The sequence below is a fragment of the Dama dama genome, chromosome X, assembly GCF_033118175.1.
Source record: "Dama dama isolate Ldn47 chromosome X, ASM3311817v1, whole genome shotgun sequence".
NCBI classification, from domain to species: domain Eukaryota; kingdom Metazoa; phylum Chordata; class Mammalia; order Artiodactyla; family Cervidae; genus Dama; species Dama dama.
This window is the reverse complement of record NC_083714.1, coordinates 135,244,198-135,259,111: the sequence shown is the minus strand read 5'-3', so window position 1 is coordinate 135,259,111 and position 14,914 is coordinate 135,244,198.

The window sequence follows — 14,914 nt, the reverse complement described above, 5'->3', positions numbered from 1 at the left end:
GGTAATTTAATTATCATCAGAACTGGCAAGACGAAAATATTGCTTGCTTTAAAAATACTTTATTTACTTCAATAAAAATATTGCTCTTAAAATGCTAGTGACATTTCATAAATCTATTATTCCGTTTGGTTCCTGACATAAATTACTTGTCTCATTTGGGGAGTATCTTTAAGCACAAGCTCATTAATTGAGATGATAAATCCCACTTTCTTGAGATGTTAGCCTTCTTATTTCTGTCATCTGTTGTGTTAAATGAATCTTATTTAATTACTAATAATAGTTATTTTCTTATTAATGGCTGCTATGCATCAGAGGCTCTATTGATAATAACCTTGAATCCTCACCTGTAAGGAGGTAGTGTTAGTCCCTCTTAGTGAATGAGAAAAGAGACTTAAAGAGGTTAAATAATTTGCTCATGGTCACATAATTAATGAAGGTTGACACCTGGATGTGTTAGTATTCTCAGAAAGATGGACAGAGGGTTCCAGGTAGAGGAAGGGTTTGTGCCAATGAGCAGTGCACTTGGCCTGATTGTTCATTATCTTAATTGGTCTTGGATTATTGAAATAATATTTTATCTTCTGAGAAGGACATATTAAAGTGTAGAAGCTGAAAGAAAATTCACTTTTGATTTTAAAAGTTATTAGGATATGCTAGCTTACGTTAACATAGTTATTTCATATGTTTGCATAATTAAAAATAGGTAACAGATGCTATTTACATTCAGAATGTGCAAGGGTTTCTTTTTTTTTGTTTGTTTTTTATTTTTATTTTTTTCATTTTTTTTATTAGTTGGAGGCTATATGCAAAACAGAAAAAGGGTTTCTTTAAAATACTGAATCTTGTGTCTAGATTAAGTAAAGTGGGAGTTATTTCAAGGAAAATGGTAATGCCAGGTGGAAGAGCAGGCACTGTGGTCACCAGGAAGCTGTCTAGTTTTCCTACCTACTCTGTTGTGAATGGGGAGAGGGCCCTTCAGTTAAGCTAAAGCAGAGCTCCTCCTCAGAAGCTGATTTGGACACCTGTGGTATAAGCTTTGTTTTCTCATTCATATAATGAATGGGTAGGGTTTATTATACCTTCAAGATTCTGTGATTCCCTGAATAAGAAGATGGTAGTTTGTATTTCAGAGGGCTTTACATATCATTTGTATGGAATTTTTTAAAAGAGTAAGTTAGTACTGTGGCACTGTAAAGTACAATATATTGTGGGTAGTCCACATACAGATAGTAATTGACAGTAATATTGTTTACAAGCTCATCCTCTGTCAGTTACTGTAAGCCCCATAAATATGTATAGTCAATTCCTAATTATTTAAGAATTGTTAAGATGGTTTGTCCTAAACCCATTTCTTTCTCCTGTATCTTTCTTTTAGAAATGTGAATCATGGGACCTCTCTGGTGGTTCAGTTGTTAAGACTCCATGCTTCCAATGGAAGGGATGCAGGTTCCATCCCTTGTCAAGGAACTAAGATCCCACATGCCACACGGGCCAGCCAAAAAGTAGAAATGTGGATCATTATTCTCTCTCATTTGAGAGGCAGAAAAGAGTTGAAATGCAGATACAAGATATAATTGTGATGTGATATCTAGTTTCTAGGAGATGATGATTTATCTAAAGGAAATAGATATGTATGCAAACAATAAATGTTTAAATAAGGATATAATGAATGTTATGTAAGTGTTGTATGTAAGAATTTATAAACTAGCCTTTAAAATTTTTATTATGGGTATGTATTAGTTAATCTTAACCAAAAAAAAGACAGAATTTATAGAGAATAATTTCTAGCTAGGCTGAACAGAGAGAAAGTAATAATTTACTTGATTTTTAAGAAAACGATGGCTAATATTTCAGTTGGCAAAGACTGGTGCCAGGGGTGGGGAAGTGATTGGAACAAAGGTATAAAAGTGGGAAACTGAAAAGGCATATTCTAGCTGTTGATTAGTAGGTGTAGTTGATTTGGAGCCAAGAATTCTTAAAGTGGAGTAGTAGATGATTGTCAAAAATTATAGTTAAATTCACAGGAAAACAATTGCCAAAGGTAATAGTTAATTTCAGATTAAGTAACATAACTGTCCAGAGCCTCAATTTTCCCCGCTGTAAATTAAGGTCAGATGAGATGATCCCTCACCTATTTAATAGGTGTTCAGTAGATATTTGTTGAATGAATAAGTGAGTGAGCAAATGAGTGAGTGAGTGAAAGAGATGTCTTTAGCTATTTTCCTTGACATCAGTGCCTTAGAAATTTGGAATTTTGATAGGCAGTGGGAAATTAACGGTTTTTGATAGTTAAATGATATAACAACTTTAGTCTAAAAAGAATAAGTCATGGTTTTTTCCTATAAATAATGGTTATATGTTTTAAAAATTTGTTTTTCTTATTTGCAAAGCAGGAATTGAGACACACACAGACTTGAATAATAAATGTATGGATACCAGGGGGGATGAGGGGGGTAGGATGACCTGGGAGATGGGCATTGACATATATATACTACTACATATAAACAGATAACTAATGAGAGCGTGCTGTGTATAGCACAGGGAACTCTGCTTGGTGCTCTGTGGTGACCTAAATGGGAAAGAAATCCAAAACAGAGAGGATATATGTATATCTATAGCTGATTCACTTTGCTGTACAGCAGAAAGTTAACATTTTAAAGCAACTATACCCCAATTAAAAAAGAAAGAAATGAAGAAAAAAATAGTTTCTTTCTATAGGAATCAGTGGATCCCTGTCTGGACTATGAATTGTGAGGGTGCTTTTAACACTTAAAATATTGAGTCTTAAATGTGTTAAGTATTTTTGTATAAAAATATTTAAAAAGTGAATGTGAGAGTTTATAAATTTTTAAAGCAGTTTAACATTTTTACTGTATTTTGCAACATAATTCACATGAGATTAAAAAAAAAGCAAAGTAGACTTTTATTCTAAATAGTGTGAGAACCTCTGATCTAAATGGTTCTGAAGTTTTTGGCTTTGGGTAGATGAAATGCCATGATTACATGAACTGATCTTTTTCCAAGTTGCCTTTTTTTTAAGGATTCTAAAAGAGTGTGATTTTAATGTATTCATCTGAAAAGTGACTTCATAATGGAGCCTAAGAATAACGATTGTTGTTGCTGTTCAGTTGCTCGGTCATGTCCGAGTCTTTGTGACCCCGTGGACTGCAGCATGCCAGGTTTCCCTGTCCTTCTCTGTCTCCTGGAGCTTGCTCAAACTCATGTCCATTGAGCTGGTGATGCCATTCAACCATCTTGTCTTCTGTCATCCCCTTCTCCTCGTGTCTTCAATCTTTCCCAGCATCAGGGTCTTTTCTAATGAGTCGGTTCTTCGCATCAGGTGGCCAAAGTATTGGAGATTCAGCATCAGTCCGTCCAATGAATATTCAGGACTGATTTTCTTTAGGATGGACTGGTTGGATCTTCTTGCAGTCCAAGGAACTCTCAAGAATCTTCTCCAACACCACAGTTCAAAAACATCAATTCTTCGGTGCTCAGCCTTCTTTATTCAATTCTCACATCCATACATGACTACTGGAAAAACCGTAGCTTTGACTGTATGGACCTTTGTTGGCAAAGAAATGTCTCTGCTTTTTAGTACACTGTCTAGGTTTGTCATAGATTTTCTTCCAAGGAACAAGCATCTTCTAACCTCATGGCTGCAGTCACCATCTACAGTGGTTTTGGAGCCCAAGAAAATAAAGTCTCTCACTGTTTCCATTGTTTCCCCATCTATTTGCCATGAAGTAATGGGATTGGATGCCATGATCTTAGTTTTTTGAATGTTGAGTTTTAAGCCAACTTTTTCACTTTCCTCTTTCACTTTCATCAAGAGGCTCTTTAGTTCTTTGCTTTCTGCCATAAGGGTGGTGTCATCTGCATATCTGAGGTTATTGATATTTCTCCCGGTAATCTTGATTCCATCTTGTGCTTCATCCAACCCAGCATTTCACATGTACTCTGCATATAAGTTAAATAAGCAAGGTGACAATATATAGTCTTGATGTACTCCTTTCCCAATTTGGAACCAGCCTGTTGTTCCATGTCCGGTTCTAACTGCTGCTTCTTGACCTGCATACAGATTTCTCAGGAGGCAAGTAAGGTGGTCTGGTATTCCCATCTCTTGAAGAATTTTCCACAGTTTGTTGTGATCCACACAGTCAAAGGCTTTAGTGCAGTCAATGAAGCAGAAGTAGATGTTTTTCTGGAACTCTCTTGCTTTTTCTGTGATCCAGCGGATGTTGGCAGTTTGATCTCTGGTTCCTCTGCCTTTCTAAATCCATCTTGTACATTTGGAAGTTCTTGGTTCATGTTCTGGTGAAGTTTAGCTAAAAGGATTTTGAGCATTACCTTGCTGGCATGTGAAATGAGTGTAATTGTGTGGTAGTTTGAACGTTCTTTGGCATTGCCCTTCTTTGGGATTGGGGTGAAAACTGACCTTGTCCAGTCCTGTGGCCACTGTTGAGTTTTCCAAATTTGCTGGCATATTGAGCACAGCACTTTAACAGCATTATCTTTTAGGATTTGAAATAGCTCAGCTGGGATTCCATCACCTCCACTAGCTTTGTTCGTAGTGATGCTTCCTAAGGCCCAGTTGAATATAACCCATAGGGCAGGTTTTCTTGATGAAACTACCTTAAGTTGGAAATAAAGTTAAATCTTGAGATTCTCATAATCTCAGTTTGTATGACATATATTCCTTACTATTAACCTGAAGTTCAAGTTTGTATTCATTCAGCTCTCCATGATACTACTGTATTTTGCAGTATAAAATTTCCCATTAATAAATGACAATTAGATAAGACCCAATAATTGTCAGTTATGTAGTATTGTTTTCCACATGCTCCTCTATATTCCCAATTTCAGTCATCTAGACTTCTCCATTTCTCATTAATCAACTATTTTTAAATTGGCACTGTGTCTTTTCAGTACATCTCGTAAATAACTCAAATTTATCCACCTTTCTCTCTTCATTGCTGCTTCAGTTGAGATTTTCATTCTTTTGTGCCTGGCCTCCATCAATCAGTAGCTTTCTGATTAGTGTCTCTGCCCTAACCCTCTTCCTGCCTCCATAGTGATTTTTCCGAAACATAACACTGATAAATACACATCTAAAAAGCTTCTCGATTTACTATTGTCTATGGCAGTAGCCTTGAAATGTCCTGTGCAGCAGTTGAATCTTTTCTTAAAATATAGGGACACATACCTGTGGCATAGCATTCAAGGCCTTTAATGATTTAGTTCCTGCCTCATCCTTGTCATCCCTGGACCTGTGCCCTAGATTTCAGAGAAGCTGAATGTCTTGAGTTCTACAATCACTCCTTGTTTTTTGGAGTTTTTTGGCTTATTTTAGCAAGAACTTTTCCTGGAATACCTCTACCATTATATCTGTCTCATATTCTGTTCTTGTCTCAAGAATGTCACCTGAATCTCCTGAGTGGTAAGAGTGTGTGCTAATGGATGAGTTCTCGCAGAGGTCCCTAGATGATGACATCAGGATGGGGCCAGGTCATCAGAAGGACTAGCCATGATTAGGTTAGAACTTTCAGCCCCCTCATCCTACCCCCACTTCTGGGGAGAAGAGGGGGGCCAGAGATTGAGTTCAATTACCAGTGACCAGTGATTGAATCAATTGTGCCTACATGATAAAACCACCATGAAAACCCCTTAAACAATAGGTTTTGGGGAGCTTCTGGGTTGGTGAACACACTGAAGTGCTGGGAAGGTGCTGTACCCTAGGAGGGCATGGGACCTTTGCCCCTCTTCCCTCCACCCCTGCAACCCCCTTTGCATCCCTTCAATTTGGCTGTTGCTGAGTTATATCCTCTATAACAAACGAGTAATGGTTTAAATAAAGCATTTCTTGAGTTCTGAGTCATTCTAGGGAATTAGCAAACCTGAGGAAGGGTTTGTGGGAACCTCCAAATTTTTTTAGCTAAGTAGGACAGAAGTGCAGATGGCCTGGGGACTGGGTACTTGTGACTGGCATCTACAGTGACAGAAATTTGTGGGACTGAACCGTTAAACCTGTGGAGTCTGATGTTAATTAACTCTGGGTAGTTGGTGTTTGATTGTAGCATGCCCAGGTATTAGAGATTTGGTGTTGGAAAGGTGCCACATATTTGGTGTCAGGGTGACTTAACCTCAGTTTACAAAAGGAAGCAAACCAAAGCTTTAAGAGACTGCTCAGCTTATTATTAAATTAGTACGTGGGAGTGCTGTAATTCAAGAGTCCTCTTAACCATATCTTGTTTTGTTTTAATAATAATGTCCTTGAGGGAATGAACCTTCCTTTTCTTCTAACATATTAATTTTTTTATTATTTATTAGTCAGGTGTTCAAGTCTCTTGAACTTAATTGAATGCTTTCATCAATTAATGGCCTTGATAAAATTGCTTGTAATTTTGACTGTTACTTGTTTGGCCAAAGTGATGTTACTTATCCTTGTAAAGTTATCAGGACAAACAACTGGGGGAGTGCAAGCTCTTAAACTTGATTTTTTTTTTTTAGTTCCTTCTGTATTTTAAATAGGACACAAATATCTCTGTAAATAAAAATAACTTTCTCCCAACCCATTTGGAAAATATCCCAGACTTCCTCTTCATGCCTTGCAAAGTTGCTGCTGTCTAGTCTTTGTTACTATTTGTTATTTCCCTTTAAAATAAGTGACCCTCCTAGGAATAGCTTAATCACCAGATGTTTGGCCAGCAGTATTCCACTTATTCTGGTTTTGTAGTTCTGAAATAGACTTGAAAGGTCTATCACTGCATTCCTTCTCTAGTTCTAAAATGATTTTACTCAATTGCTCTTGAAACTTACCTTGGTAAGTGATTTGGAGCCAAAATGAAAAGAGAGAGGATAGGATATATATATTTTATATATATATATATATTTTTTTTTATACTGGTCTTTTGTGAATTGATAATTATTCACTGAGAATTTTCACACTCATTTTCAGTTTGAGAGGTTCTGAGTGTTTAGAAATGAAATTGTGGGAGTTCCAACAGAGGATCCTTATTTTTTAACTGAGGAAATGAAAGTTGTCAAGGTCAACCATAAAGTTGGTACTTTGGCTTGGTGAGAGACACCCAGGATTTAGAGTCTTTCTGATGTAATTTTCAGCCTACCATGAATCTGGAGAATTGATAACATCAGTCTGTGACAGCAGTAATATTGTTTAGCCTGGAAGCAACCTTTGTGAATTTTCCAGATTATTGACAGTGTTTGAAAGTATTTGATATCTTCAGGACCAATATACTCTGCCATGTACTTTTATCTTTTTCAATTAGTAGATATTCCAAATTTCCAAAAATAGAAATAAACCTCCTTTTTCAAATACATGTAGAAAGAATGTATAAAACAGATATAAGTGGTATTTAATTAGAGTATACTTTTAAGCATAATTTTGATTTATTGGAAAATAAGTTGAGAAAATTCAAATTTGTGAAATGCTATATTAGAGTATTTATTTTCCATCTCTAGCTTAAAACAGTTGAATGGATGTACCATAATTCATTTAACCAGGCCTCTCTTGATATTTAGGTAGTTTCCATTCTTACTGCTGTTATACACAATGCTGCAGTGAATAAAATATGTTTATCATGTATATGTGTATCTGTTTTCTGAGGATAAATTCCTAGAAATATAATTTCTTTGTCATTAGAATGTATTTGTTTTTAGTTTTGAAAGATGTCAAGTTGGTTTCCAAAAAAATTGTATCAGTATATATACATTCCCACCAGCGATATATGAGCAAGCTTAATTCCCTCATGCTCTCATCAACATGGTATGTTAGTTTTGGTCTTTGCTAATCTGAAAAATTATATCTCAGTATAGTTTGAGTCTTCAGTTTTTATTATATCTAAAGTAACTTTTTGTATGTTTAAGAGGCATTTGTATTTCCTCTTCTGGAACTATTTGTTCATATCACTTTGCCCATTTAAAAAATTGGGTTTCTGCCCCTCTTATTGAGCAATAGGTTCCTTTTATGTGTTATGGTTTTACCTTTTTGTGATGTAAGTTGCAGATTCTTTTCCTCATTTTTAAATTTCTCTTTTCCCTTTGATTTTTGCCTTTTTCATTTTATAGGTATGTAAACTCAAACTTAACATGCCTAAAATGGAATCTTGAATTTCTTCCCTTCCCTTAACCTGCTCCTCTTCTGGTTTTCCTCACATCAAGAAGCAACAACCTTCATCTACTCAGAGCCCAAGTGCCAAACCCAGAAGTTATCTTTGATTTCTTTTCCCCTCACTTCCCCTCTCTAATCCATTCCCAGCTGTATTGGCTTCCTATCCAAATATATCCTGAATCTATCCATCTCTCTTCATGGGTACCTACTTATAGTCCATCCTGCCCTTATCCTTACACCTGGGTGGTTGCAATGGCTCCCTAGTTGTTATACCCCCAAATTGATAGCTCCTTTCGAGGCACAGAGCCCTTCTCTACTCTGTAGGTTGTGTGATCTTTTCAAAATGAAAATCATCTGATTGTCATTCTACCCCCAAACCCACCTCCCATTCTTGTTCAAAACCCTCCAGTGACTCTGTCTCACAATGAAGATAAAACTACTTAAACAACTTGCTCTTTCTCCAGCCTCACCTTGTACTGGGTTATTAACCACCCAACCCTTGCTATCTTCAAGTCTTTTCTGTCTGCCATGTTCCCTCCTCAGTTGGGACTTTTGCATAAATCATCCCTCCTCTGAAGTTTATATCTGATTGTCCTGGAGATCTCAGCTCACTGAAACTTTTCTCTGGAAAAGCCAACCCTCCCTAATTAGGTAGAAAACCTCGTACAAGCCCTTGTAGAGCTTATATCTCTTTTTCATAGCACTTGTATTTGCAATTTACACTTACTGTATGATTCTTTGATAAACTCCCTGAGATAAGGGGTTTTGTTTATTTTCTTTACCAATATGTTCTCAGTGTCTGTCATTGTGCCTGGCATATAGTTAACTCTCAAGACATATTGAATGATTGCTTACTTTTAAGTTCTTAGCTTTGGAGTTTGAAGAATATATCGATCTACCCTTTCTGAAAAAATATGACTATATTTGCTCTAGGTCAGTCTTTGTTCTCTTTTTTTCCCTGTGGCTTTCCCAAGACCACTGAGGTTCACAGTCTGATCTCCAAAGTCTTAAAGCATTTCAGATATGAAATGTACCTAGGCCAATGGTCTTGAATTCATTTGAAGTCCATAGGTATTCTTCAATGGTTTTGGCTTTCAGTTCCTTCTCTTTTTTTTCCATCTGGGAAGGGAGTGTGTTTTGTTTGGTTGGTGAGGGGTTTTTGGTTTGTTTGTTTTTAAGTTTTGGGGGGGTTGTTTTCTAGTCGCTCAGTCGTGTCTGACTCTGCGACCACATGGACTGCAGCACACCAGGCTCCCCCGTCCTTCACTATCTCTCACAGTTTGCTCGAATTTATGTCCATTGAGTCGGTGATGCTATCTAATCAAATTGTCCTCTGCCGCCCCCTTCTCCTTTTGCCTTCAGTCTTTGCCAACATCAGGATCTTTTCCAATGAGTCTGCTCTTCCAGTCAAGTGGCCAAAGAATTGGAGCTTCAGCTTCAGCATCAGTCCTTCCAATGAATATTCAGAGTTGATTTCCTTTAGGATTGACTGGTTTGATCTTACAGTCCAAGGGACTCTCAAGAGGCTTCTCCAGGACTACAATTCCAAAGCATCAGTTCTTCAGTGTTCAGTCATTTTTATGGTCCAACTTTCACATCCGTACATGACTACAGTAAAACCATAGCTTTGGCTTATATGGTGCTTTGTCAACCAAGTGATGTCTCCACTTTTTAATACATTGTCTAGGTTTGTCATAGCTTTCCTTCCGAGGAGCAAGTGTCTTAATTTCATGGCTGCAGTCACCATCCACAGTGCTTTTGGAGCCCAAAAAAATAAAATCTGTCACTGTTACCACTTTTTCCCCTTCTCTTTGCCTTGAAGTGATGGGACCAGATGCCATGATCTTAGCTTTTTGAATGTTGAGTTTTAAGCCAGCTTTTTCACGCTCCTCTTTTACCCTCATCAAGAGGCTCTTTAGTCCTCTTTGCTTTCTGCCATTAGAGTGGTATCATCTGCATATCTGAAGTTGTTGATGTTTCTCCTGGCAGTCTTGATTCCAGCGTGATTCATCCAGCCTGGCATTTCGCATGATTGTAGTAGCAGAGGACAATAACAGACCATGTTTTCTGATCCACATCAACACAGTAAAATCTAGGTGGTTCTTAACTTCTGTTAGTTTGCTCTAAATTCAGTTATTTAAAATTTAGCGATCAAAACAAGTTACCCCGTAAAAACCATGATAAAATTGATACATTTTCATGCAAGGGCTTTCAAAACCTTTTAAACCAATAGTGTTTCTTAAATAGTACAATGTTAGTGTGAACTCTGGATTTCTCTGATCCCAGTTTATTTCTTTTTTTTTTTTAAATCTGAACCTTGAGGTCCTCAGATTCTCAGGAAGGGCTGGGAGTTTAACAGGTTTGGCAGTACTAGGAGAAATATCAGGTAACTGGGTAAGAGATACGTTGACTTGGTACTGGATTCCCTAACTTGTGGAAAGACCGTAAGGGTAAAGGGGAGGCAAGATACATGTTTCACAATTAGAAATTTTTATTCTATTAAACTGTGTGTATATTGCTCATGATAGTCAAATATCAGTTTGATTTAATTATGAGAACTGAATTACAGAGAATGGACTGGTAGATCAGATTACTCTTCACTATTGGAGGAATAAAGCAAAATGAAGGTCCTATTAATTGTGTCAGATGGTCCTATTTAGGAAGAAAACTAAGTAGGAGTGCATTATCTCTTCACTTACAGTCAACATGGAGAATTCTCTGTAAGAGAGTAGGGTGTTTTTTCATAAGGGTGTGCTTTCCACGGAAATGATTTCTTTCCATACATGGATCACGAGTTTCAAATTTCAAACCATTTGAACTCTCTTATTATAGCAGAAGTTTTGTTGTGTACCACATCCATTCCTGTCCAATTTCAGTGACAAAATGATTCTCTCATTTGTATGTATAAAAACAATGCCAGAAATGAAAACAAAACTCATGATTCATCTGATTTTGTACTTTTCTTTCAGAAGAAGAAAAGAGCCATTGAGATGAAGATTATAAATTCAGCAACAAAGGAAACATTTAAGGCTCAGGCAGCCCTTAAATTCAATACTAGTAATATATGAAATAAATTATAAGCCTTACATTTCTCTCAGTTCTTGTAGGTACGTACTTGCCAATGCAGAGACAAGATTCCTTAAGTTTAGGTGTATTTCTTAGTTCAAGATGGGGGTTTAGTCACTTAGTTGTGTTCGACTTTGCGAACACACTCAGTCATGTCTGACTCTTTGCTTCCCCGTGGACTGTATCCTGCCAGGCTTCTCTGTCCATGGGATTTCCCAGGCAAGAATACTGGAGTGGGTTGCCATTTCCTTCTCCAGGGGATCTTCCCAACCCAGGAATTGAACCTGGGTCTCTTGCATTGCAGGCAGTTTCTTTACCAACTGAGCTAAAGACAAATCCACTTTAAAAATCATTCTGGGGAGGGAGGTGGGATTGGGGTTCAGGATGGGGAACACATGTAAATCCATGGCTGATTCATGTCAATGTATGGCAAAAACCACTACAATATTGTAAAGTAACTAGCCTCCAACTAATAAAAATAAATGAAAAAAAAGTGCTAAAAAATAAAAATCATTCTGTTATTTACAAAGTTAATAGTAATCAAAAGCTCAAACAATTTTTGAGAGATTCTTACAATCTTTTTATTGGAAGGGACCTTAGAGGACGTCTACTTTAGTACATGACTCTTGTACATGACTCTAGCACGGCCAGGCTAAACTGCTTCCAGTAGCCTCTTCCTGCCCCCTGTAGGTCCCCTGCTAGTCTTCTGTGCTTTGGATTACAGGTCTTCTCTGCTCCTTGATTTTATTAAACTCTCTAAGACTCTGTAACTTCCCTGGTGGTTCAGACGGTAAAGCGTCTGCCTACAATGCTGGAGACCTGGGTTCGATCCCTGGGTCAGGAAGATCCTCCAGATAAGAAAATGGCAACCCCCTCCAGTATTCTTGCCTGGGAAATCTCATGGACAGAGGAGCCTGGCAGGCTACGTCCATGGGGAAGCAAAGAGTCAGACACGACTGAGTGACTTCATTTCAAGACTCTGTACTGCCTTGAACGCTCTTCTCACATCCCTGTTCCTATGACTTGCTTCTTGACATTAAGCAGATTTCAATGAAATTTCACCTCCCCATACAGGCCTTTCCCAGACTACCTTATCTACCTGCCCACCCCCCTGCCCCTTTCAATCTCCAAAACTCTCTACCATATGACTGTTTTCTTTCCTTCATAATAATTGTCACTATCCGGAATGATCATGTTTGTTTGTTTATTGTCTGTCTTCCTCATTGTCTCCATGGGAGCAGGGGCCGTGTTTGTCTCCTGAAGCATCTCTGGTGGGCTGTCCCAGTGTAGGTGTCTGACAGATATTTATAGAATGAATGAGTAACCATCAATGGTTCATCATTGTGCGAATCACTGCTGCACTGATATGTCTGCTTTTTACCACTTTTCTACCACTGATCTTAGTTATTCCCCCTGAAATAACCCAAATCACCTGCTTGATTCCCTCTTTTTCAAAGAGTTTTCACACACTGGGATGCCAGTCATTTCTCACTGAGGCGTATCTTGTCCAGTTTCCTCACCAGCTCCTTGTCTGGCATGATTTTGGAGTATGGGCATCATCCAGATTATCTGTCACTGGGAGTTTTTGGTTTTGCTGTTGATACCCAACACTAGACACATGGGATTATATGGAGTCTGGAGAGAGATAGTTCAGTTAAATTTTTTTTTGATTGATGTAATATTGAAATGCTCTATCTTTGATAAAAATTATCTTTTGCCTACATATAAGTGCCATGAAACTATTTATGTATGATATCATTATCAGAATTACTTTTGACTTGTTAAAACCTTGTTTTATTGTGAAATACAACACAGAAGTAGGTAAAACAAATTTACACTCTAATGTATATTTAGCTATCACTCAAGTCAAGAAATAGAATATTACCAGTGTCCCAGAAAGCCCTCTTATGTTATCAGTCTCAACTCCTCCCTGGAGCTAATTAATATCCTCATTTTTAAAAGAAACACTTCCTTGATTGCTTATTTTTTTAATAGATTTACCACTTATATATGCATATCTAGCCAATATAGTTTGTAATTCAGCTTTACCTGTTATAAAACTATGTATAAATGAAATCAAGATTGCTCTGAGAAATATCAACAACCTCGGACATGGAGATGATACCACTCTGATGGCAGAAAGCAAGAAGAACTAAAGAGCCTCTTGATACAGGTGAAAGAGGAGAGTGAAAAAGCTGGCTTAAAACTCAACATTCAAAAATCTAAGATCATGGCATCCAGTCCCATCACTTCATGGTAAATAGAAGGGGAAAAGTAGAAGGAATGACAGATTTTATTTACTTGGGCTCCAAAATCACTGGGGATAGTGACTGCTGCCATGCAATGAGAAGACACTTGCTCCTTGGAAGGAAAGCTATGACAAACCTAGACAGTGTATTAAAAAGCAGACAGATCACTTTGACGACAGAGGTCTGTATAGTTAAAGCTATGGTTTTTTCAGTAGTCGTGTACAGATGGTAAGAGCTGGCCCATAAGAAAGGCTGAGCGCCGAAGAGTTGATGATTTTGAACTGTAGTGCTAGAGAAAACTCTTGAGAGGCCCTTGGACTGCAAGGAGTCAAACCAGTCCATCCTAAAGGAAATCAACCATGAATATTCACTGGAAGGACTGATGCTAAAGCTGAAGCTCCAATCCTTTGGCCACCTGAAGTGACGAGCCGACTTACTGGAAAAGACCCTGATGCTGGGAAAGACTGAGAGCAAAAGGAGAAGGGGGTGGCAGAGGACGAGATGGTTAGAGAGCATCACCAACTCAATGGACGTGAATTTGAGCAAACTCGAAGAGATAGTGAAGGACGGGAGCCTGATGTGCTGCAGTCCATGGGATTGCAGAGTTGGACAGACTGAGTGACTTAACGACAGCAACAACACTACAAGCTTAGTTGCTTAAAACAGCACCCATATATTACCTCACAGTTCTGTAGACCAGAAGTCTGGGATGGTATGGCTGGGTTCTCTGCTTAAGGTAATACTGATATAAAGCTAGAGTTTAGTGTGTTGATTGGGGCTGAGTTCTCATTTGTCCTTGATTAGTTACAAAGTTGATTTCTGAGATCCAGCTCTTTTTGATCTATTTTTGTGTGTTTTCTATTTCATGAACTTCTGCTCTTATTTCTTTCTTTATATTTTCTTTGGATTTATTTTACTGTTCTTTTTAAAAAAAAACAAAAAAAAACCTTGAGATTGATGCTTAGTTTATTTTTTTATATTTTGTGATATAGGCATATATAAGGCTTTTGATTACCTCCCTAAGCATTGTTTTAATTTCTCATGAATTTGTATTTTTGTTATTTTTAAATGTTTATTATGATTTCTTCTTTGACTGACATAAATTATTTTAAGAATGTTGTTTATTAATTTCTAAACATATGAACAGAAAGTGAAAGTGTTAGTCACTCTGTTGTGTCTGACTCTTTGCAACTTTACCCACTGTAGCCCACCAGGCTCCTCTATCCATGGTCTTCTCCAGGCAAGAATACTGGAGTGGGTAGCCATTACCTTCTCCAGGGAATTTTCCGGACTCAAGGATTGAATCTGGGTCTCCTGCATTGCAGATAGATTCTTTACCGTCTGAGCAAGCATATGAATATTTCTTAATTATTTCTTTTGTGACTAATTTGTTGCATATTTGCATTGTGGGGAGAGAACATCCTCAGACTAAATCTTTGTAATTTGCTTTGAATTGCATTTCAGCCTA